The sequence below is a fragment of the Anser brachyrhynchus genome (genome assembly GCF_964034855.1).
Source record: "Anser brachyrhynchus genome assembly, chromosome: 4".
Lineage (NCBI taxonomy): Eukaryota > Metazoa > Chordata > Aves > Anseriformes > Anatidae > Anser > Anser brachyrhynchus.
The window spans coordinates 58,029,238-58,050,853 of NC_137698.1; the positions used below are offsets into that span (position 1 = coordinate 58,029,238).

The following is a 21,616-nucleotide window of genomic DNA, read 5'->3' on the forward strand; positions in this document are numbered from 1 at the left end:
ATTATTTAAATTACTACTGATAATTCATTAAGCCAGCATCTGTTACTAGTTCATTTTACAACATGTACATGTCTCTGTACAGCCCATTGAAATTTGTTGTGTAGATGAATTTTATTCCATTTATTGTTCATAAGTATATTTTTACTTTTTACCCACTGCAACACTGTACTTGAAGGGAGGGCAGATGCAGAGTCAACTCCTGCTAGGTGGCTGGCAGCTGTTCTCTTTTCTAATGAGAAACTACAGATCACAGATAACAGAATACACAAAATATCTTGATTTAAATGAAAAGCAATGCAGATTGAGAAAGATGAAATGAGAAGCTAGTATACAATACTCTATTATTGCCTGACTCTTCCCTCTCACAAAGGAGAGTGACTAAACTCCTAGACACTTTTTAATTCAAATTGAGCATACACATCAAGTTACGTAATTACCTGCCAGACTCTGCTGCTCAAAAGCAAAATATGTACGTTTCGTAACATAGCAGTGTACTCTGGCTTAATGCTACTGTGTTAAACCAGGATTATTCCTACTGTTACACATGTACAGTATTAAAAGCTAAGAAAATACTGAAAATTGGACACATCTGGTGTTCCCCACAAGTAATCCATTACTGGGCAAGAAAAGGGATGATGAGGTTAATCTACTCATACCCGAGTATATGTTATTTATCACAGTTGAAGGGAGTTGTCCATTAACTGTCAACATTTATAGTAACATGTTACCTCTAAATAAGGAACGAGTTCTAAGTCGTAAAACTGTTTTTTGTTTAAGTTTTGCACATGGTTTAACTGCACTTTTAAGTAAAATTTTCTTTTGTCGAGAAAATAAAAATGACAGGCTGCACACAGTATGCTTTAAAATGCATTCGAAACAAATTCTGCTTTTGATTCAACACATTCATCTCAGTGTTTAGGAATGTATTTTTACCTAAAAAAGATGACACAGTTTCTCTTTCATCATTTGAAAAAAATCTCAAAAACATTCTTTCCATCTATATACAATTTCCTTACTGAGATACAATGATTATATATTTTTTCATTGTACAGACAATTTTCAGTTAAAATATTTTAAGTGAAATGTCAACATATATAAGTGAAATGTCAATTGATAGTGTTCATGTTTTCTGTTTGGTAGTTTTGTTGTTGTTTTGTTTTTCAAACAGCTAAATAGTAATAATCCCTTGTCTGCTGAATACGAAGTAACTGAGATGCTCAATGATACCAGGGAAGAAAAGAAATTAATCACATTGACCAGAAAACTGCAGAACAAGGTTCAGTATGAAACTATGAGTGAAAAAAAAATATCAAAAAGGAAAATTATTTAGGAATGGAAATACTGGAAAATACATAATACCACAAGAAAGTGGGTATACCAATGCACAATAAATTAGGTGCGGATTTGCAGAAATTTATGCCATAAAAGAAAAAAAAGAATGATTTGCAGTTGATTGTATAAAGTCGTCATATTATAGAACAACCATGACTGTTTAATTTTATGTATGACTGATAAATTACTACATAGAAAAACTAAATTTATGTGCACTAAAATGACTGGAACAAGAACAGCAGAAAGTTACTTCATATACTGCTGTATGTTGATAGGACAGTTCAATTGGAAGGGACCTTCAAAGATCATCTAGTCCACCTGCCTGAGCACTTCAGGGCTGACCAAGAGTTAAGGCATATAATGAGGGCATTATCCAAATGCCTCTTGAACACAGGCAGGCATGGGGTATCAACCACCTGTATAGGAAGCCTGTTCCAGTGCTTTACCTCCCTGACAGTAAAGAAATTTTTCCTAATGTCCAGTCCGAGCCTCCCATGGTGCAGTGTTGTGCATCCTGGCATCAGTTACCAGGGATAAGAGACTGGAACCTCCCTCTCCATTTCCCCTCTTCAGGAGTTTTAAAGACTTCTGTACAACTGGCATAAAAATACTGGATTTACTGATTTTTTTTCTAAGCAAATTAGTCAATGACCAAGGGGTCAGATGATATTCGTATGACACTAAAATCCTGGACACTTCTATTGACTAAATATTTAATTGAAACACAGACGAGGAAAAGAAGAAAAAAAAAGGCACAGAAAAAGCATCACGAAATTGGGGGCCAGGCCAGAATCCAGATAGTATATTCTACATTTTTAAGTGCAGTCACAAAATACATCATAACTGATGAGGGCCCCACAATGACACAGTATGTTAGCAGAAGTTTGCTTCCAGTTATGCTGGCCCTATGAACTAAAAGCCCACTAGCAGCTGGGGCACATTATGTTTGTTCCTGTTCTGCTTAGTTTCTCTCTAAATGACTCCAGTCCTCTGCACAGCAACACTGCAATAGGAAGCAAAGCTCATTAAGTCATGGCACACTTGCACCAAAATAAAATGCTGATATAGTCATGCCCAAAGACCAAAATTGCGAGAGGGGGAAAAAAAAAAAAAAAAAAAAAGTAATTTGACCTGAGGAGCTTTATTTTAAACCTGCAGGTTCTAAGGTGAACCTTCAAGCACACTCAGAGCTACATTGATTTTGACCAGGCTAGGTACGTATGAGCTAGGTGTCAAGCTACACTTAATCAGTTTCTGGAAAACAGGAGTTTTTTCCTATTTACAAGGAGAAGGGAAGACTGCTCAAAGCATTCATTCTGATTAGGGAAAAAAAGATTCAGTTCTTCTCAGTTGGAGGGTGCTAAATATCACGTTCCGCTTCCGTGATGATGATACACAAACACAATGCATATTCTACGCAGAGGGTCCTTTGACTCTTGCCAAAGTTTTGACATTGTTTATGCAAGGTCAAGTCTATCTGAGCAAGAGAAATGGGAAACAAAAAAACATGGTTCCATATAAGTGTTTAGAACATCTGGTTGTACTGTACAGGGAAGAATGGAAGTGAATGAGAATTTTGTTTCATGTTATCTTAGTATTTTATCCAACAACTACATGATACACAAAAATAGCCTTGGGAACAGGGATCATAATCTTCGATGTTCCCCTCCTACATACAAGTACAGAGCTGCTCATAAATATTATTACTTTTGTTTCTTAATAACTTTAGCATGGAAAAAGGACTTAGCAAATTCATTGAGGTGGATTTGGATGTCATTTATCTGAAGGCTAATCCAAGCCTATCCCCCACTCCAAAGCAATTTATGGTAGTCAAAGAAATAAGTTTAATAACCAATATAATCAGATCAAAGTCAATGACCTATTTTTCTTTATGCTAGTAATATCTTGAGCCCTATCATGTTCAGAACATTTTTATGTCTATTAACACATTAATGAATCACAGGAAAAATGATGTCACCAACTCAAAGACCAAATAGTTTTCATCTGTGTTTGTCATGTGCAACATAAATTCCAAAAATGCACGTCTCAAGGTGCTGTAAAAACATTAGGAGGTGCTGACGGATCTTGGCTAATTTATCTAGCCTTAAGTACCCACATTTGAAAAATAATTAATCTGTAAAATATTCCAGATTTTTTTAATCCACTTTACACACCTAAAGGATGAGAACAAAACAGCTGAATTGTTGTAAAAAGAGGATTAGTAAATTACTATGCTTTCTCTAACTACTTAACCACACTGGGTGGTCTGCCCCCAAAATCTGTCTGCTAGCTATCCAGCTGGCAAGTACAAACTACTGTCTGTTGAAACTACAGCACAGCTGTATGAATGCCATGAAGGATTCTTTTCCTGCACATATTACAACCCAGTTATTTAACCCTGGCTAAGCTGAGTAGAAAGCTGCATTAGACAAATAATATGCATAACACAAGCTAATGTTTCATACGCTCATGTCCATTATTTAATATCTTTTTTTTTCCCAATATAAAAGAATGCCAGTGAAGTAACACATGCACAACAGTTAGAAGTCTATTATGCTGATTATGTCTGTACTTTATTTGTGAGTTAGACAAACTTATAATAGAGCCTGGAAATAAAGAGCTGAATTCCCTTACACTTTACTTTCACAGAAGTCTATGGGATTGTATTGCAGGTGCAATCAAAATGGACTGTTGCTTGTACGCTCAGCTTGTTTCATCCTAGAGGTATTCAAGCACACTGAGCTCCACGAGGGGAAAAAAAATGTCAAAGAGAAATTGCAAGCCATCTACACCTACCATTTTACTGATGTCCAGACAGCACAGCACACAGCAGACCTGAAAAAAGTAGGTGATGCTCATCTAGAAATACCAACGCACTCCAGCAGTTTACCCATTATGTAGATTTCTTGGAAACAGATGCACAAGAAAGGGCAAGTATACACAATGCATCATTTTCTGTGAACTTTTTTCTTCTTTTCTGTTACTGGGTATAAACTGAAAGCAGTCTTTCTGCTAAGATAAACAGTTTGAAAGCATTGACCATAAAGCCTCAGGGAAAAAAATAAAAATGTTCTCAAATCACTCACACGGCATCTTTTAGTTATATTGGCTCACCTTCCTGAAGTAACTGATTACTGGAATTTCCACCTATTCCTCCACTTTTCTTTTGAGGATGAAAGACTGTTATAAAACAGCAGGCAGCACCAAAGGAATGCTGCTCTTCTGGGAGATGTAGCAGATGGCCAGATAACACAGTGTGATTAATAAAGAGAAACTTATAGGGACCAAGCTTTTGCAGTGTGCTAGAACAGGTGGCCATAGTTAGCAGGTGAACACTAGCTTGAGTGGTTTGTTTTTTTGGCAGGGGGGCAGAGGTTGTTTAAACTTCTGCTGTTCTGATTAGCAGATTTATTTTGTTTAATATCAAGGAAAAAATGAAGTTTTTTCTTCACTCCCACCCCAAAATTATGTATCTAACTCAATGCTCAACCATCTAAAGTAGTAGTTTACTATTTACAGGTGCTTACTCTGCTTCATTTGAAGTCAGTAAATTATGCTTCAGAGTACATTTAAGCTTTTTTTTTCCCCATTTTCATTTAAAAGTGTAGTCAACTTAAATAATTTCAGAACGTATGCTCATAATTTGTTTAGCCAATTTCTACTACTTAGAAGGTTAAAGTCGGCTCCAATTCCACAACTCTCTCTTATTTAGAAAATAAATTGGGAGTGTAATCTTAAAACAGGGAATTCTTTAATTTAATGCAGAACTATATCCATTAAACACAAGTTTTCACTTATATTAGGGACACTTCAGTTACCGAAATTGTACTCAGGTCAGCTGGTACTTTCATTAAAAACATTTTGTGAGCCGGGGGGGGGGGGGGGGGGGGGGAGATGGGGAGGGCGAGGGAGCTAAAAGATTCATTTAACTGCAGAAAAGTAATATCGCTAAGCCTGATGAGAAGGTGAACATCTGACATATCCATAAGATAAGAAATCCAATGTTGAATTGGGAAATTACATTATTATGTTACTATTAGAAAAAAATATAATAAATTAACACATACTTTTACATAAAAGCCATACGTCACTGTAGGAAATTAAAATGAAAGTGACAGATACAAAATAAAACTAAAGAATGGTCCAAGGAATATTACCCTCTCTTCATTGTAGAACCATGTCACCCCAAGATGACTGCTTACTTTCCTTTTCCCTTTCCTTTTCCCTCTCTTCTCAGATACAGCTTTTGTTTTTTCATTCTTATCCCAAACACGACATTTAACTATTTGTTGAGTAAAATCTGTATACAAGAAGGAAAGATGTTTCCTTTGCACCTGAGAATATCAGCAAATAAAAATGTCTCATTCTGTTGATCTTTAAAAGAATATTAGGCATCTACTTAGAATTCAAACTATGCTATAGGGCAAAATTCCCATATTTTTGTGGTGCAAAGCTGCAGATCTTTTCATAAATCGTTCATCATGTAAAAGAAATAAGTATTTTCTTCTATATATAGGAATTCTAGTATTAATATATTAAAGGAAATAGAAGAAAGAAAAGTCAACAATACAGTTGACTCTGTATGACAGTAAAAGCCTGATGTACTAACAATTAACATTTCACTTCTTTCAGAGAAGCGTAATGCCATTAAGAGTTTCATCTCAGCAACAGGTGAGATGGGGGAATCAGAAAGGTAAAAGCATGAGAACTCACAGGTTGAGATGAAAGCAATTCACTACATAAAGCACAAGCAAAGCAAAACAAAGAATTCATTTGCCACTTCCCATCGGCAGGCAGGTGTTCAGCCACTTCCAGCAAAGCAGGACTCACACACATAACAGCTTCTTGGGAAGACAAACGCCTTCACTCCAAACACCCTTCCTTCTTCCTAACCCCAGCTGTTATTGCTGAGCATGATGCCATATGGTGTGGGACATCCCTTTGCTCAGCCTGGGTCAGTTGTCCTGGCTGTGTCCCCTCCCAGCTCCTGGTGCACCCCCAGGGCAGCACCAGAAGCAGAAAAGTCCTCAGTTCTGTGCAAGCACTGCTCTGCAGCAAGTACAACATCAGTGTGTTATCACCACTATTTTAATCAAAAATCCAGAACATATTGCGTGAGCCTCTACAAAGAGAATTAACTCTGTCTCAGCCAAAGCCATGACATGAATGTTAAGGATTCAACGCCAGCTTCTTTGTATTGCAGAAAGAATACAAACACACAGGGTCAAAGATAAAACACAAGCCTGAGAAAGCATAAATCTGTATCCTACTGCCAGACACAACTATGAAGGTAGAATGCTTGTTCTCTGGAAATTCTGTGTATTTCGACTATTACTGAGCACATATTACTGATCCAGTCCTGGGAACAAAAACAACAATTCAAGACTCCTTCCTGTGATTATAACAGTCAGACAGAGAATCTTGTATCCCAGCCCAGCAGTTCTTTATTCATTTTACACAAGACAGTCATTGGATAATGCTTGGTGGTTAAGGCACTCCTGTGGGTTGTGGAAATATGAATTTCAAGGATCTGCTAAAACTAGAAAGACTTGAATCCCTGTTTGCCTGTACAGCTAAATTCTTTCATTCCTGATCTACACTGGCATAAAAGAAACCCATAGAGATGGCTTAGAAGACCTTAGAGCAAGCCAAAGAAATAAGGAGAAAGAAAAAAAAAAAGGAAGGAAAATACTTATTCTGAGAATCCTTGTTCACAGTTCTGGGATTTTGTCTAGCACCAGAGCTTAAGGGTGTAGAAAGGTAGCAGCAATTAAATACTGTTGTATATATCCACCAATAAGAGCATAAATGCTTGGAAGATTAGATTCAGCTAAGTTGTTTTGAGGTTATCACTGACATGTAAATGACAGATGAGTACTTAAAGGAGATAAACAACTAGGTATCTTTGAAAAACTCTTAGCAGTAGTTGGTAGATGTAACTATTTATTACAAAACAGTTCTAGGAACGTCTACTGGGTTAACAGAGTAGCCTTCAAGCAAAAGATGTTCTTTGCTCTACAGTTGCTAATGCTCATACGAGGCCTCTCTCCCCTCTTCGTTTGCAAGAATGTTCTACTTATCTGTAAGAAATAAATATCATCCTGACAGCTTTTTTTTTTAATTTAGTTATAAGAATTTATTTTGCATCTGCCTTATCTAATTTCAAGCCTCTTAACTGTCAACTCGTTAAAAAAGACAAAACAGAAATTTTTATAATCACGCTACCTTCCATCACAGAAAAAGTGAAATTCAGTGATCTAACAGGATTAGGCTTGGGTCAATCCTGAACCCTCTTGAAAGGCCTGTATTACGATGCGTATGTACTGAAAATGTTCATCAGAAAAAGACTTCCAAGAAGTGATGTCCAGTGAAGTGACTGCTGATACCTGTTTAGAAAAAATAAGTCAATTTGAAAAATATATAAGTTTTTCCTATTAAGGCCATTAAATAAGATAACATCCAAAGATTTTAAAAATTTGATTTTGTTTAATCATATATTACATGACCTGTGAGATGGTTACTACTCCATTCATACTGATATATCACATTTATATGAGAATATGAAGGGTTACCAATAATAAACATGGAAGAAAAAAATGGATTCTGGTAAAATGAGGGCTTTTCATACAGCAAATGACCTCCTGACCATACTGGAAAACCAACATGGGCTATATTGAAAAAGGAACAGTTCTGGCAAAACAAATTACCTGACAGCAATTTGCTGCATCCCATTAGCTGGTATCAATGCAGTAAAGGCCGTGAAAATTGAAACATGGTTCATTAACTGTGTGTGGGTTTTTGATAAGCAACTCTGATATCTATGTTCTCTCTGATGACCAAGAATAATCTGCACTGCAGCAACACGATGACGTGTTTCAGTGCATAGCCTATTGACCACCTGCTGCTTAATATGCTACAGATGATACTTTAACAATTCAGAAGAAGTTAGGAATAGACAAGAAAAAGCCTCTCATCTGAGTGAGCTTCAATCCACATTACCAAAAAATCAGCAAGTTATTTGAGAGAAAAAGATAAGGATGCTATAGTTCATAATGAAACACTTTTCCCTCCTGAACTTCAGAATGAAACCTTCACTTGTAAGTAATAAACAGCTAAGTGAATTAAAGTGTTTCTACTCAAAATGTAAGTAAGCCTTCTGGAACAAACCTTAAGAGAAGGTTACTGAGAAGTGCCAGGCTCATTACTTAAAACACAGTAGGAGAACAAGAGGTGATGGTTATATATTGAAAGAAGGAAGATCTGACTGGACATAAGGGAAAAGGAACATAACTGTAAAGATATCAAACATGAGAGCCAGTTGCCCAGAGAGGTTCTGGAATCTCTGTCCATGGAGGTTTCCAAGATCCAACTGAATGCAGCCCTGATAAGGGCTCAGTCTAAATTCAGGGTTGATCCTGCTTAGAGTATGAAGCTGGATTCAACAAACTTTCTTCTGAGCTGAAATGATTCTATGGACAAGGCAATGACAGCCAAAGATGTCTGAAATTTTCATGCTATTTTGTAGATGTATTATCTAAATATACAGATGTATGATGTATAATTCAGATTTTTAGAAGAAACCAGGACTTCAAAAAGAAACGATAACACCCAGTACTGGTTATCTAGCATCTATCTAAAGGAGAAAAATCAAATTTTTTAGTCCTCTACAGTCAACAGGCATATATATATATATACACACACACATATATATATATATATATAAAAACACAAGGAGGTGCAAAGTAAGGATCCACCTTTGCTTAGCTTCCAAATAAAAGCGAAGTAAGAAGTAATTTAATCTTTATTTTCTCTAATTAAGATAAAGTTTAACATCCACTGGGGCAGTTTGTTAGGTTTAAAGTAGGTAAGTTACTATGAGGTAATTAATTATTTCAAAATATAGTTGAACTATTTTCAAACTAAAAGCTTTGTAAAGTGAAAGGGTAGCCCACTATTGCTGTAGAAATTAATTATTATTTTAGGGTTGAAACTTCCTTCTTTTCCTGCAAAATCTCTGTTGCCCTCCCCCTAAGATCCTCAATTTCTGAGGTATTGTTTTGGCATTGAAGCAGAACTCAGAATAGTCAGTTACTGAGTAAAGATTTGCAAAAGCTGGTGTTAATACAGAAGGGTTTCTTTGTTCCAACTTTGTAACTTGAGAAAACAAAGTGTTCTGCTTATCATAACTGTAAAATACAAAGAATCTTGGGAATAAGTTTTAGTGACATCTGTGGAATGGTCTCAGGGATAAGGTCAAGAGTTCTAAATTCTACACCATAATTCCCTTTCTTTTTATGTTTTTTATGCTTTGGCATAGAGTTTAAACTAGTCTGAGAATTTTGTTTACAGCTGAGTTGTTGTTGCCTACTTTTAACAGTACTATATAAACTATGAAGCTGAACAATGATACTTCTATAGCATTTTGGAAAATTCTTTGTCTTATTATAAGTAGTGAAAGAGTTTTGATCATTGCAGATTAAAATATCTATCTTCATCCCTAAGTATAAAGTCCTTACATTGCTATCTATTTTGTCTATTTAAGAAAGAAATAGTATGCCATTTTTCTCTCTTCTAGGAAGTGCAATTTAAGTCTGATCCCTATACACCGTGCATAATATGGATAGTAAAGTTTCATCACGCTTTGAAACATAAAATGTATTTCAGGAAAACAAAAGCTGAAAAAAAAAGTTTTTATCTTGCTTTGACAATCATGTCAGATAAAATTATGTGAGTAGGAAAAGTGAAAACAATGGACATCTTACATCGTTTTGTATTCATGTAATAGAAAAATTCCTCTCCAATATGCTTCTGACCACTTAAGATGTGCGTTTGTGTTTTATCTAAATCAGTCTTTTAAGTTATCTACAAAAACACCTGAGGTTACTTCTACACTAGCAAAGTTGCAACCAATGAAACTCAGTATCCTGATACCAATACACTGACTGAAGGAATACTGCACACTACCAGTGATCAGTTCAAGAATTTTGAATAGTAAAGTTTAGGAAGAGACATTTGAGAGAAAGTTAAGAGAAATGGAGCGTATGATCAGTTATTTCATCAGTAACGTGAGCAAGTACGCAAGTAAACTCAAACATTCCCTGCAAACTTCCATTTTCCATTCAGTAGCCACAATAAACCTAAATTTACTGAAGAAACAATTAGGTAGAAAGATGCATGCATGTCTCCTTCTGAAGCACAGCATATGCTAGATACCTCATGTGCTAGATAAGTTTCCCAGAAGAGTTAATCCATGTAAAAGGGATTGCTGATTTGATGCCAAGGGCAGTGAGACCTTGAACAATGTGCTGAGTAAGTATGGGGTCAGATAAGTTAGAGCTGCCTGAAGCCAAATTGAAGTCATTTTTCTCCAGGATAAAAATCAGAGGGAAAAACAAAAACAAAACACGTTTTCATCTCTGTTTCTCTATCTGGCAAGTTTGGTTAAGCTGTTACAGCAGAGGATATGCTGCTACAAACATGTTTGCATGATAAGAGAAATTTCTAGCACTATTTTTTAAAAACTGTAAGGAAAATGGGGGGAAAAAAGCCAACACAAGTATGCAACTTATAAACTTTGTGCAATCAATTAACTTGTTTATGTATTGTTAGTTTAGAAAACCACAGTAATAACATAGATATCTTCAACTGTAAATAATAGGTTCTCTCAGTAAACGGAGGCAAATGCAGAGGGGAAAAGAAGTCTGCCTTTACTTCATCTTTCTCTTCAAAAGAAAATAGAACTTGGCTACATTAACTGGAGATATGAAATCTCTAATGACTTCTAGCCTCACAACATAAGCTTAGTCAACATCTGGCATGATATTCTACACTTAGAAGTCTTAGTCTTGACTGACTACATTTAGGCATGAAGCCAGAGGAAATGGTGAATCACTCTGAATCTCATCAGTCTAATATTGTTAAATCAGCAGAAGTCAGTTGAAGAAAGAAGTTGTTTGTTTTAAGCTGCCTGAAAGGCACAGTCTAATACTGAACTGAACTGAAATTTCCCTTGTTAGCACAGTCATATTTCGGTTAACCTTTATGTTGTTGTTATTGTAATTGTTAAATAGATGATAGCATATGTTAAATATAACTGTATATGTTAAGTGAAACAAAGTTTTAGTGAAGAGGTTTCTCATCTGGAAGCCACAGAAATAATTTCTAGTCACAACGAATGTCAGCATAGATTTATTGGTTTTGTCCATAAAAATCCTACTAAGCTGACAGGACTACTATGTGATTTAGTCAAATAATTTGAATAAATCAAACACCTGTGAATATTCTCAACAATAAATAATTCAGAGAGAACAGGTACATATGGCTGAACAATCGCTTGACGTAATTAAAACGGTGACTGACTGCCTTAAAAGAGAGCTGAACCTTGCTAACAGTATGACTAAAAAGCAGTCAGATAACAGGTATGAATAGCAGCTTTTCAGACTCATTTTGTATTGATTCATATGGCTTATTCATATTATTTCATCCTGTAATGCAACCAACAGTCGAAACTCAAGCAATTACAGAATAAAAGGGCTTCTGCAATTGCATATCTATGTCTTTATTTCTCTTTCATAAAAACTTCAGTTTGAATTCGAGAGAACCTAAGCAAATTACAAACACATCTACAAAATTAGGACCTTCTTTACGCTACGAGGAAACCCAAACAGCTCAAATAGCAGGTCAAACCAAAGTCACCTAATAGCCTGACCCTCCAATATAAACAAGAGCCTTGTAAGTGAAAATCCAACATCTATGTTACAGGCCATCAATGGTTGTCTCAGAGCTTTCAGAATTCCTAAACATTAGACATTAAAAATCTCCAGACTCATAGCATGTGCTAAATGTTATCACTAACCAGAGAAAATCATCAGAAGGCAACCATCTAATGAGCATGCAGGTACAGAAACTTGCACAAAAACATATTAAATATATTTGGGCAGTTTGAGAGCAAACCAGAGACAAGTTCAGGGCATTAAATACTTGCGAATATCTTCTATATCTAGAAAGCGAGCTGCTAATACCACGCGATCTTAAAACATAATACCTATTTCATACTTGATTGCAATTTTTTTTTTTTTTTTGTAAATTATATTCCACTTATATATAACAAAGGGATACATAGCCTACAACACAATAAATCTTCGAAATTGAGTACAGGTAGTTTATTTGTACACCAAGGCAAGGAGCATCTGCCCTGTGAATGAGATTGGAAGCTCTCTCCGTATATGTCATTTAGCTTACTGCTGGAAGATGCTAAAAGGATCTGCAGCACCTTTTGCTATCATCTTTCCTTCGAGTTGGTAACTCCATTCTTTAAGAATTGTAAGCATCACTGTAGTTTTTCTTTCAAGGACAGTTTCATTTAAGTCTTTTCTTTTACTTATATAATGACATGATTTTCTTTTCCCTATATCTCTTAGCAGTGATTTCGTGAACCTTTCGCCATAGCGAGATTAGGCCACAAAATGATAAAAAATATAAAGGGTACATTTTGATTTCGCTTTTAGCCAGGATGAATCCTTGCTGTTCAAACCTTATACTGTTTAAATTGAAGGTTTAACTATCACTGGCACGTATTCTGGAGCATGACATGCTTTACACACACACTTATGAACATACACTGGGTAGAGTTTAAAAAGTCAGTATGTAACATTGGTCATTGCCTTAAACTTCTTCAGAAACATAAATGGGATGACTTTTGGTAAATGACACCTGAAAGCAGACCACCTTATCTACTGTTTGATATGAATACAAAGATATTAAACATTAAGAGTACCTGAAGGGCTTCTCAACAATTCTTTAGGTGGTTTAAGTCTTCATAGCTATTCTCATATTTAAAAGCTTCATTTTCTACTCAAAGAGCATAACTGACTAAAAATGCTCAAATATGCTGTGTGAAAGGGAAAATGAATCTTTTAAACATATAAAGCTCCTATAGTGCTGTCCTTCCCATGGGACACATTGAAGATGAGCTAGAACTGGGAAGTAAAAAATGTCATAGAAATGTTGTTCACTTCCTACTTTGAAGCGAACAAGAGTTTGCTGAACAGAAGCCTTTGCTTTACGAAAGTATATTACAGGCGAAAGAGTGCAAATGAAATTAGGTTAAACTATAGATACATTTTAACAACATTAAAAAAAAAAAAAGAAGATTATTCATTACCTTTAGAAGTATCTTACCCGCTTAATTGGAATGCAATCTCAGAAATTACAGAATCATATGATCAGCATAACACAAAAATAAAATATTAATCCAATAATTTTATGTGTTTGTTCTACACGGAAGCTCCTCTGCCCTTACAATTGTTTCCAATTTGCTGGTCTTAGACTTTCAGCATGGATTTTTAGTATCGATTTTTAGGAGTTGAGAAGTACACCTGAAGTATGTTCTTTAGATAGAAAAAAAAAAGCTGTCATCATGACATTTACTGCCAATGACCAAAACATACTGACAACTTGAACCTTCTTACTTGAAGAACTTTTAAAAACTAAAAATAATTTCGTGGTTCTCCTATAGAACTTTTCGATTCTTCAACATCCTTGTAAAATCCTGCATACTAAAATTACATGAGCTTCTGAATGTGCAGTTCAGAAACTGGTGTTTCCTCCATCCATACAAGAATCCTATCTAGAAGAATTAAATTTCTTTCACAGGTTTTCTATTTTGAGTTAATAAGATTTGCATTCCATTCTGCAACTTCAAGTGTAGAGAGCTGCTTCATCCAACCCTACTGCCTCCAATACAAGAAGAAATAGAGCTTGAATAAGCTTCAAATCAAGTTTTTGCTCTACTTTCCATATTAAAAAAGAAAATAACAACACAAAACAAACAGAACAAACACTATCCCACATGAAAAGAAATGTCTTCCTCCACTCCAGCTTGAGGCTAAGCTCTAAAGACTGAAGCCCTGCAGGTGTGTCCAGAGTTTCATATTGGCTAGCTCTGGACAGCAAACATAGCACATATATTTGTTTTTGTTTTCTCTAGCTCTTTTATTTATTTAGGGTTACCTTCACAGAGGTTAAAGCTTTGAGTTTCAAAGTCTATTCTTGATGTGTACCTGAAAAGCAGAGCATACAAGTAACTATTTTTCTTCCCAAGTCTTCTGTTAACTCTACCTCCCACTTCATAAGCCAACTTTTTTTTTCTTCTCTAAAGCATACATGATCTTATCATATATTACTTTTAATAAGCCTGTTATTAATGCTCAGTAAGACCTGGTTTAGGTTGACACTTGCTCCCCTATTATTGCAAGACGTGCCTTAAATCTGACCCTTATTTTGATAGAATGCCTACCTCCTTGGCCTGTAGAGGTCTCATACACTTAGACTTAAAGGAAAAACATGGTTGCCTTTTGCATTTTTTAGAAAATGAGGAAACTTGAAAACATAAGCCAACAACCTTACTGTCTTATTAGTAGATGCTAGAACCCTTCAGGCATTACCCATCAGGTTAATTAGTTATGATTCATTTGAACAGCTGTGACTCATTACACTCAACACTGACTATAAAGGTAATAGAAATGATTTTCTTCTTAGAAGTCCTCATGATCTTAGGATGGATACCAAAGGGAATGAATTGCCCCAAACTAGTATTGAAGTAAAGGGAAAAGTCTTAGCCTAGCAATACTTGGATTTTGTCTTACTGCTTGTCAGAAACAGGAACAGTGATAACAAATGTATTTTCCTGTCAGGGTTGAGAGGGATCCTCGCTTTTTTTGTAATGAGCAGCAAGGAGTACTTGTTTACAATGTGAACAATGGAAAGGAATGCTGGCTCTACCCAGGTCATACAGCTGAGCATGACTTCATCGCAGCACTGATTGTGGCTCAGCCCAACCTGCTATTGATGGTTGTGTGGTCAGGTGGGGGTTCTAGCTGCTAAGCAACATATCTTCAGCTCACTTGTTGGCAGAAGCCAGCTGTGATTAGTACCTTCCAGACAAGATAGGTGCTTTCCTGAGTTAATTAATCTGCTTAGAGTTTGGCTAATAGTCTCAGTTAATTTGCTTGATTTTTAGAAACCAGCACCAAAATCTTACAGCCCACTCTCTGCTACTTGTAGAGCAAAGTAAGGTATGGAGTGGAAACTGCTACATGTATTTAAGTATTCAGCTACTAGTTAGTGATTGCTATTGTCTCACAACCCAGGGGGGTGGGGGGGGCAGAAAAACAACATGTATCTGAAGGAACTTTTCCTCTACCCAGCTAAGATCTATCTAAGATCTATTTGCTTGCAAAATTGGCGAATACCTGTGTTAGAGAGGAGACCTGTGTACGGAGTTGGGAGCACTGTCAGTGGGGAAGCAACACCACCGTTATTTCAAGAGGTGTCAATGTCACAGGAATAGGTAACAGCACCCTATGGATGTATTCTGCTTCCTAGAGACAGTGGTAAAGGGAAGCATCTATAGTCAGGCTCCAGAATCACTTCATTTAAGTGAAGGAGTAACTAACCTGTTTATGAGCTTTGAGAAGCTGCAGTTCAGTTTTCAGCCTAATGAACTGGCTTGTCTCTGGTCTTGAGCAACTGAAGCTTAAACAACTGTTAACAGGGAGCTGCAGCTTGGCCTCCGAGTCTTACACTGTAAGTACTAAATCTGTTCTCCAAAATAAGTTAAAGAGTATAGGTGGTGATATTACCTTACCTTATACCATTGTTAAAGCCATGATATCCAATTAAAAATAGTGCATGTCACAATCTCCAGAGATACTTTAATGCAGAAACATTCAACACATCTATTGAAGTATTTTTTGTCTTTTTTTAACTTAAGGATGTTAATTGGGGTGTAATTGAAGATGATGTATCAAATAACACTTGAATATTCTCTTATTCTTTGCAGGTTAGTTTGCCTGTTTTTCAAACTACCTTATATTATTCTAATGATTCAAAGCAATATCATATTGCAAAGGCCACAAAGATTTCTGCAAGATACAAAAACCAAAGAGTGGAAATAATACTTGTCTGACATCTTGAATCATTACTAATTATTTCTACACTGCTAACTCAAAAAATTATTGCTTCTGGAATTGGACATTACTACTTCTGTTTCTTTTTTTTAAAGAAAATCTATTTGATATAAACTTTTTCTCTACTGTGTAAATGCTTTCTCTATATATCTGCATATACACCTTTGCATGTACGTTCCACATGGACTCACCTGTGTTATCAACAACTCAGCTAGAATACTGCACGTATAAGTCTTCATCCAGGCTTCTGGAGAATTTGCCAGGTCTGTAGGGCTTTGCCAATACTAGATGGCTTTAAAACAAATGCTTAAAGCTTGGGATCACTCCACACAAATAAAGGAAAGGAAGAACATTGGCTTGGAGACCACAGACTTAGGCTGAATGAAGAACTGCACTGCAAAACATTTTGTACTTAAAAATTTTGACTGTCTCATAGCCCAGAAATGGAAAGGACTAAAGGCATAAGGACAAAAAGGAATGAAGTGGCCATACAATCATCTTTCATCTTCAAAACTGTAGTCTCTCTCTGCCTCATAACAGAGGTGTAAAAATTGGCTTTTCTTTCATGTAAGTGGTATTAAGAAGGAGCTAAGCCAATTTATAGCAGGAAGTATATGACAAAGTCGTCTGTGAGAGAATGGGACTGCTGAGTGGGAGGCTTCTTCCACTCTGTACAGTCTCTATTTTACGAAAAAAAATAAATCTCAAAGATAATCTTTTTGGAAGAATGAATATTTATATTTAGAGAGTGTTGCTGTTACTTCTTCCATATTGCATGGCTTTACTGAAGGAAATGCTTTCTATATGTTTTAATAATGTTTTTATTCCAATATGATTTGGCTTATGGATTTTTTTGAAAATAAAAACTAGCCATGTTAGATTAATCTTTATTATTTGATTGGAGATATATATATATATATATATATATAAATAAAACAATAACAAAAAACAACTGACCTTTACAGATCAAGTACGGACTGGGTATCTTTAACAAACAGGTCTGTAAAACACTCTTTGAATAAAGAATAGGAAAATGGTCAAATCTGTGCTCTTCTTTTTCTCCCCACAAACAACATTCCTTTGTGCTACATAAAAAGTAGTTTCTTGAAATGAAGATTTAAAAAAAAAAAAAGCCTTAGAGTGAACCATTTTATTTTACAGCAGACAATAAAAAGATGAGAATTTATGCAGGGGATAAATTATATGTTATTTGGATAAGCCATGCAATGCTAAACCCTAACAAAAGGTCCTGTATTGCTCAGAGACCTAAGTAAAAAACACCCATATTCTGTTTGCATGCTGTTACGCACATGCTACTGTGGGGAATAATCAAGCAAAGCAAAGAATTAGGTCATCTACTATATCTTCTGTGTAGTAATGTCAACTTTTCCATGGTAGATTTCATTTGGGTAGTTACAAAGGAAAAACTATTATCCTGTGTTAGTTTTTGCTCTGAATTTTTCATTTTCAGAGCTCTAAACAAATTAGGTAGGGAAAATAACTAGGATTTTTTTTTTAACATATGTCTACAATTGTTATTAGTAGTTTTCTTGATATTTTACTGTAAGACAGGAAATCACCAAGCAGTGATAAGAATATTTCTGCTGCAGCATGTCCTGCTGCTTTATTTTTTCACCCCTGCAAGGTTAATAAGCTACATGATATATTATCATCATGAAGTGATGGTAACACTCACAAGAGACATTAAGTATTTTGCCATTTATTATACTTGAAGTCAAACAATTTCCTTTACCATTAGTATAATCAACTATTGACTACAAACCCTTCATAGAAAAAGGATTAAAAAAAGCCCAAAGGATTTCAAAACCTACACAGCTACCAAGAGTAACTAGAAATCAAAGAACATTGCTTTTCTAGAGAATAAAATTATATTATAAATTAATTGGATTTTTCCTTCATATTTTTAACATAATATTAAATTAAAGGAAAACAATAAAAATAGTTTAAAAGCAATTATACAATGTAAAGTTAACTCCAAAAAAACACAAAAATATAAAACTAACAAAAATAAGCAGTAGTAGTAATGAAATTTGAATGTAAAAGGGGAAGAAAAAAAAAAAGAAAGGTTTGGAAGCTCTTAAGATCTGAATGGTATGTATACCCAAGGAAGTGCAGATTTTAAAGAAATACGATGTAGAATATTATTGCCTGTAATATCAAAGAGGAGAATTGTTTCATATATAGAATTCACTTCTGGAGAAACATATGACTTAAATCAGGTCTGACTAAAACAAAACTCCTGTAATTTTTCCAGGAAAGGGGGTGGGGAGGGAACCACCACCACTACCACTCTTTTAGACTGTTGGTATTTCTGAAGAATTCATGCCTTTCTTGTAAGGAAAGTCCCTCTCTCTACACCCCTCCCTCCCTTTCCCCATTCCCCTCCCACTGAGGGATTAAAAATTGGCTTATGACCAGAATGAAACACCACCTTGAGTACAGGAACATCTTTTAAGCCAGCATTTTAAAGAAAAAATACATTTATATGTAGAAGAGCAACTGAGCTTTCATCTATGCGACAATAGTTCACCAGGTCAATAAACCTAGAAAAGCTTCCATAAATAGCTAAACAATGACAGAGAGGTTTATGGGTGCACTAGGAAAGAAAGTGTGTATGACCTAGAATCAGAGCCTTGTCTACCTACCAGCTTGTCTTCCACTACCAAGGGAAATAGACTCTACTAATTCAACAGAGGGAATAGAAAAACACTGCAGTGTACACCAAAGTATCTATGTGCTTGAAATTATTAAAATCCATTTTCCTTTAAAAAAATGCATAATGAAGTATTTAATACATTTTTTTCTTATTTAGATTATGATTATTCTTAGCTAGCTGAACTTAACCTTTAATTGAATGTAACATAAATAATTTAAAACGCTAGATTTATGACACTTTAAAGTGTAAGAAAAAATGTTAAGTATAATCCTAGTATAAATATAAAATGCCCTTTTCTCATTGTCTCTAACTAAAGAATCTCATTTATTATAATTAATGCTGGAAAGTTACTTTTGTTGAAGCCATTTTCACATTAGTGGTTATACTGTTGTCATATAATTATCTGCTGCAAGTTTCTTTATTTCTTATGACAATTACAAAAATTAAAATGCTGCTGCTATGTTGGCTAATATGTTTCTGGAAGGTCTGCAGAAGACATATGCTTTTTAAACTTATTAAAAACCCAAAATGAAGCATAAATCTGCATTTTGGAAGAACTAAGAGTCATCTTCACTAATATACAAGTTGTGGCATTGCTTCTTGCTTTGAACTCCAAAACTATCAGAGAATACACTATCATTTTTATCAGAAAGCTGTAAAAAATATTTTTAAACACCTACAAGGATGATTTAACATTGCGTTAATTATGGTGTTAGCTGTTTCTTCATGCGTAACAGAAGGGTAATTATTCCTTAAGCCTACCAAAACATTCAGCAAAATGACCTGTGTTACCTCACGATCAATAGTACTCCTATATACTACACCAAAATTAAGTCATTGTTCAAAAGATTATTTCTTTAAGATACCCAAAATACAAATGCATACAAGTTCTCCTGAAAACTACTGCATTGTATTAAAGCTTGGTGTTAAGAAAAGAAAGGCCCTTCACTACAGCTGCTGGAGTAGTGGAAGCTTTGTGAACTTCCCCTTCCCCGACACTCACACAGACAGTAGATATATCTGTTAATAATAAGCCTTTCAGGGGAAAACAAAACAAAAATCAAACAACAACAGCTAGGCCTGGAAAGAGTCAGAGCAACTCCACCTGAATTGAGCATTGCTACTTCCATTATAAAATCAATAGGACGGGCATGTAGAGCTTAGCTTACTTAATACACTTTTCTCATCCCTGGGGGAAAATATTTACTTAGGAAAACGAGTATTTTGTGCCATATCCAGCCACTGTATGTCTTTTCCCTCGTTTTTTCTTTTTTTCATTTGTTGACAAGTATGCGTTTGGAAAAAACAACGAATATAAAGATTCTCTGAAGAGTGAGAGTAGTCAGGGTAAAGGCTGAGCTTAATCCAGCTAGCGCTTGGAAGTAACATACATGAAAGTTTCAGTTATCAGCAGTCTTCGCTTGGAGAAGCTCACTTCTAAATAATTTCCTATTAATTTTATGAAACAGATTTTGCATCTGTTTTTTGATTAACAAATTAGCTCATTGTCTCACACTGACTGCAGCAGAGCTGAAAAACAGATCCAAGACTCTCCAGCTCTTGGTATCAGTTCCCATACATGCTGTGAAATGAACTCTTAAGTTGCACTCAAAGGTGGAAGCTGCTTATTTCTTGCTGACGCAGCATGATGCAACTGCATTCCCTGCAAGGATTATTATTTGGCTACCTGAGTTGCTGATTAATCACTGATTAATGGTTTGCTTACCGTTTGAGTAAAGGTATCATTTTATTTACCCGTAATTAATTTCCAACTTTCCTTTTTTTGTAAAAAAGTGTTTTGTTGCTGTTTTTGTTTAAGTCTTAGAAGTCTCATGTCATAGAGGTATTCCTGTTTTCTTTCTCTCACTTCACCAAAGGTAGGGTCTTTGCAAGAAATCTCTACTAAGGTTAAAAAAAATAAATTAGTTTTCTCTACTTGACCGTAGTAGTAACTGCAAAGATTTCAAAGTCTGTCCAAGCTCAGGTTTCAGACTAGAGAGTACACCAAAACTTTCATAAAACCCTTACCTGTTAGAAAGCTGAGGAAATAAATAAATAAATACAGTCCTCTCACTGTTTTCTTTAAAAATAATAAGATTATCATAACATTTGTCTTTTTTTTTTTTTTTTTTTTTTTTTTTTAGGTTTGAATCCCAGTGATCAGAGATTTGGAAAGTACAGACATTGCATTTTTTGTCAGATTTTCCATGACACAAAGCACCACAGCTCTCGTTAAGCTCAGGAACATTTTATGTGATGCTATGGGAGAACAAGTCATGCTATTTCAGAACCGGCTATATATATAGCGAAGACAATAATCACTGATAGAATAAAAAAAAATGTAAATGGTCTTTTGCTCTAGGTAATGACATTATTTTATAGTAGGAAGATTTCTAAATATAATTATCTTTACTAGTCATCTTAATGAACTAGAGATTCTTCTTCCGCATTTCCTATAGGAGTGTCTTGTGGGACATACAGAAGTGCCAGATTGCAGAAATGTTATTTTTGCTAAAGCCACAGCTCCAGGAGTTACGAGCAATATGAAATATATATATAGCTAGCCTTCAGGTGTTAGAAATGAAGCATAGAAATAGCAAAATAAAGTTGAAAATATCTGAAGGTAAATTAAAACTAT

The 21,616-nt window shown here is 35.3% G+C and overlaps 1 protein-coding gene and 1 long non-coding RNA gene across 2 annotated transcripts in view; one reads left to right on the forward strand and one right to left on the reverse strand.

The window, feature by feature from the left end:
- Positions 1 to 21,616, reverse strand: part of PCDH7 (protocadherin 7) — a 283,101-nt gene that overhangs the window by 110,931 nt on the left and 150,554 nt on the right. The window lies entirely within an intron of this gene.
- LOC308193837 lies at positions 15,785 to 17,224 on the forward strand. Its single transcript, XR_013949993.1, has 2 exons — positions 15,785 to 15,918; positions 16,175 to 17,224. It is a non-coding gene; the product is annotated as an uncharacterized lncRNA (long non-coding RNA).